The following is a 5,000-nucleotide window of genomic DNA, read 5'->3' as shown; positions in this document are numbered from 1 at the left end:
TTACAATAGTAAAAATAGAACTTGAAAACATACAACTAGAGAGGATAGAACTACCCGGAAAAACTCTGTAAAAACTACGATCCCAACTAGTGAAGAAACAGAAGAACCAAATGCTCAGAATACAAATATGTTGCATAACTGAATCTTGAAAATATGGAACGTGATAAATATACAAATGAAGACAAATTCCGCAACGGAAAAAGAAATGGAATTCTGTCCTTTACTTAGCAGACTGAAGAATATAAATATAAGTTTACAAAGAAAGTTCGTATAAATGACAGATGGGGATTTTTACAAAGGAAAAAATTATGTATCCAACACAATTGAAGAATTAGTAGACCTACCAAAACCGGGTTCAGAGGTTTCACAAAAGATTATGCCCAGCAGCTCAGAAGCAAGGACAAGGCAATTAGAAGATTATACAAGGTGACTGACCACCAAAATTTTTTTTATAAAAGTACAACTCGATCAATCTCTATTAGGTAAACAAAAAGGCGAACATGTAAAAGAAAAAAATAGACTTACGAATATATAGAAAACTCATACAAGGTAACTAAGTTGTAATTTAAGTCAGTGATTTTATCTTCTCAGTCATTCTTAAACATGTTATTAATACAGGGGTCCAAATAATACATTACAGGGCTATGGTTAAATTGTCAACTCAAAGTGTGCTGTATAAGGTTAAATTGCCAACTGAAAGTATGCTGTATAACCTGCGAGCCCCTCACACCTAGTACATCCACCTCTTTTACTTCATCACAGTCCCCAGTACACAAGCCTCTGGTGGACAAAGGTCAATAAGAAGTTCTGTTCAAACTGGTCACCGATGTGGTGGCTGTACAACAAAGGGTAGCAGAACAAGTTGGCACCACCACTGTCCAGGTTGCTGACGTGTGTTTATGACATGTTTGACTGTGGTGTGTGTGTGTGTGTGTGCACTCTTCATTTTCTTTTTATCTTAATAGCTACATCTAACATATAACTTCACAGTCCAAACATGTAATAAAAGCCATACCATTTCTTCACACCAGATCCTTCACCTTATAGGATACTGCCGACATACCAAACCCTTACTCGAAATAGTACTTTCCTTCACCTCGTTTCTCTCCATTACAACTTATCCGAAGCATTTGGGAAGGCTCCTGAGGCCTGGCAAATGGAGGCGACGAGAGCCTGAAGGCTCTTCAGACAAAGATTCGTCCTAGTAATGGCGGGCGATCAGACTCCTCCTTCAGGCTGGAAGAACTAATCTCTAATAGCATTCTGAGACTTGGGCGTTACTTTCACTCTTTCTTTCAGTCACAGGAAATCGCCACTTTGTAATGGAACGTCAGCGTGGAAAAACGAGTTTGCTTCAGAGTCAAGAGAGGAAGGCGATAGCATATTCTTTGTTAAACAACAATTTTGTTATGTCCAAGTTTCCTTTTTCCCTCGCGTCTTATTCCTGATGGGAAGATAGTATCAAAAGCCAATCACTGGGGATCATACATGGAGTAAACAACTTCTTGCACTTATGTTCATGAAACATTTTTTGTCTAAATCAGCATTTTTTTTCTAAATCTACCAAGTCACTAACCTCATGTTAGTAGCCTAAGTCTAATTTTCTTATACCTGCTGTCTTTGCCTTGTGTTCATATTCGTTCATTTTGCCAATATCGAGTGAAGCAATTGCCAAGGCTTTAGCTTTGATAATATGCTACACAAACTCAGCACAACATCCGAAATGCCAATTCTGAATTCCGTTGAAAGTGGTTAAACTGGTCTTCATATTCGCATCCGTGAGAGAGAGAGAGAGAGAGAGAGAGAGAGAGAGAGAGAGAGAGAGAGAGAGAGATTGAGACAACAAAATCCTGGTAATCAAACAAAACAAAGAAAGAAAGACCTCGATCGTCAGAGAGGTTTTCCAAAATGCAAGAGACTCAGAGAGATTTACCAGGAAGAGGAGATAATAAATCAATACTAGTATAAAGAACAAAGCTATTCAATATTAATTAGCAATTGTTTATATCACAGTAGATACTGTCCCATTCTGGTCATCTTATTCTTTAAGAGTTATTTGAAATCTTGGTTTTATGTTCCCCACTTTCAAACGGCCGTTTTCCCCTGACAAGTTTTAAAACAATGTACAAAACAAAAGTTTGGACGTTATTTTATCCTGAATTATTTATCATTATATGATTTTAATAACTCAAACACTTCAAATATTTGTGAGGAGACTTTAAAAAGGTAATTAAAAATGCCGCATCATCTCCCACTTACGTAATAACAAATCTCTGTTTTCCAAGGGCACTAACATCATATGAACTGATGTACTTTACCGGAAAATTAATGCATTTTAGACTTACACAATATCACCTGGACACATCAGTATTGGGAAATAGTTATAGTTTAAATAATCCATCAGATTACATTTGCAAGAGTAAAACTTATAATTAAACTTATGGGCCTCTCGTGGTGGTGGGGTGGTAGAGCTTCACTGACGTGCCTGGATTTGAATGTCTCCTGCGTTTACGCCCTAGTACAGGCAAATCTATTATCGTGAAAAAAAAAAAAAATTCCCTTCGGTAAGACATATGCAAAAATATATTAATTCCGAGGTAGAGCGAATTAGATATTAAAGGACATTGTAGCTCGATGTGTATAATATATATATATATATATATATATATATATATATATATATATGGTAGATACATACATACATAACAAATACATATATATATAATATTACATACATACATACATACATACCATACATATATATATTATATATATATTGTATATATATATATATATGTATATATATATAATATATATATATATAGATATATATATTGTATATATATAATACATATATATATAGATATATATATATATATATATATATATATAGATATAATATATATATAGTATATATATATAGTATATATATATCTATAAATAAATATATATATATATATATATATATATTATATGTATATATAATATATGTATATATATATATATATGATATATATATAATATATATATATATATATATATCATATATATATCTATGCTATCTATATATATATATATATACTATCTATATATATATATATATATATATATATATATATAGATATATATATATATCTATATATATATATATATATATATATATATAGTATATATATATATATACGTATATATATATACATATAATATATATATATATATATATAATATATATATATATATATATAGTATATATATATATATATATATATATTATAATAGATAGTATATATATAGATATATAGTATATAGATATATATATATATATATATATGAGTGGTGTATATACATACATACAAACATATATATTATTAGATATAATACTATATATATATATATGTTATATATATATGTATAATATGTATATATAATGTATATATTATATATATGTTATAATCTCTCATTCTATATATATTGTATATCTATATATATATATATGTATATATGTATGATATTGGTATATCTATATCTATCTATTCTATTATATATATATATATATATATATATATATTATATTATCTATATATATAGCATATATATATTATATATATAATTATAGACGTATATACATATATAATATAAATATATTATATTATTATATATATATATATAGATATATAATATATATAATATTTAATTTATAATATAGGATATTACATATATAATATTATCTATAGATATAATAATATATAATATAATATATATATATCATATATAATATAATATATATATATATATATAATATTATAGATACATTATTATATATATAAATAATATAATAATTATTATAATTATATATATATTTATAATATTTATAATATAATTTATAAATATATATATATATTATATTATATATAGATATAATAGTAAATATTATATATATATATAATATATATATCTATGAGTGGTGATTTATTTTTTTTTTACTAATACAAACATATATATATAGATAATATATAAGATAGTTATAATTATAGATATGGATATGTATGTAATATAATGGATATAATAATAGATGTATATATAATATTGGATATAGATACGAGAATATAGATATGGATATATATATATAATAAGATAGATCTACATATGATAGATAGAGATGATATGATATATTAAGTATAGAGATATATATATGGACATTATAATATAGATATAAGGTAGATATAGACGTATAGACATATAGTATTATAAGATAGATATATTAATAAGAGAAGAAGATATAATGATATAGATGGATCTAGGAAAATTAGCTATAGATAGGAGAGTATAATAGAATAATAGAGAATAGAGTGAGAAGAATAGAGAGAGAGAGAGAGATTGAAGATAGAGATATATAGATAATATTATATATAGAGATATATAGATATAGATAAATAGATTAAATAGGATAGAGATAATATTTATAGATATATATATTAGATAGTATATATAGAGATAATATATATCGATGTAATATAAGGCTATATTACATAATTAATATTATAGATCTAATAGAATAAATAGCATATAGATATATATATAATTATAATCTATATAGATAGAGATATATATATATAGACTATAGATAAGTATATATATATATATCAATATAGATAATAGATTTTTTTTAATATAATATTAGATAGATATATATATATATATATATATATATATATATATATATATATCTATAGATCTATATATCTATCTATATATAATATATATATATATATATATATATATATATATATATATATATCATATATATATAGATCATAGGGGGATATATATAGATATATAGATTATATATATGATATATATAGATATATATTATATTATATATATATATAATATATACTATATATATATATATATAGATTATATATATATATATCTATAGTATCTTATATATATCGATATATATATTGTCAATTGGGGCAAAAAACAATAAAAACACAAAA

Source organism: Macrobrachium nipponense, chromosome 25 (genome assembly GCF_015104395.2).
Source record: "Macrobrachium nipponense isolate FS-2020 chromosome 25, ASM1510439v2, whole genome shotgun sequence".
In the NCBI taxonomy this organism is placed as follows: Eukaryota; Metazoa; Arthropoda; class Malacostraca; order Decapoda; family Palaemonidae; genus Macrobrachium; species Macrobrachium nipponense.
Note: the sequence above shows the minus strand (reverse complement) of the source record.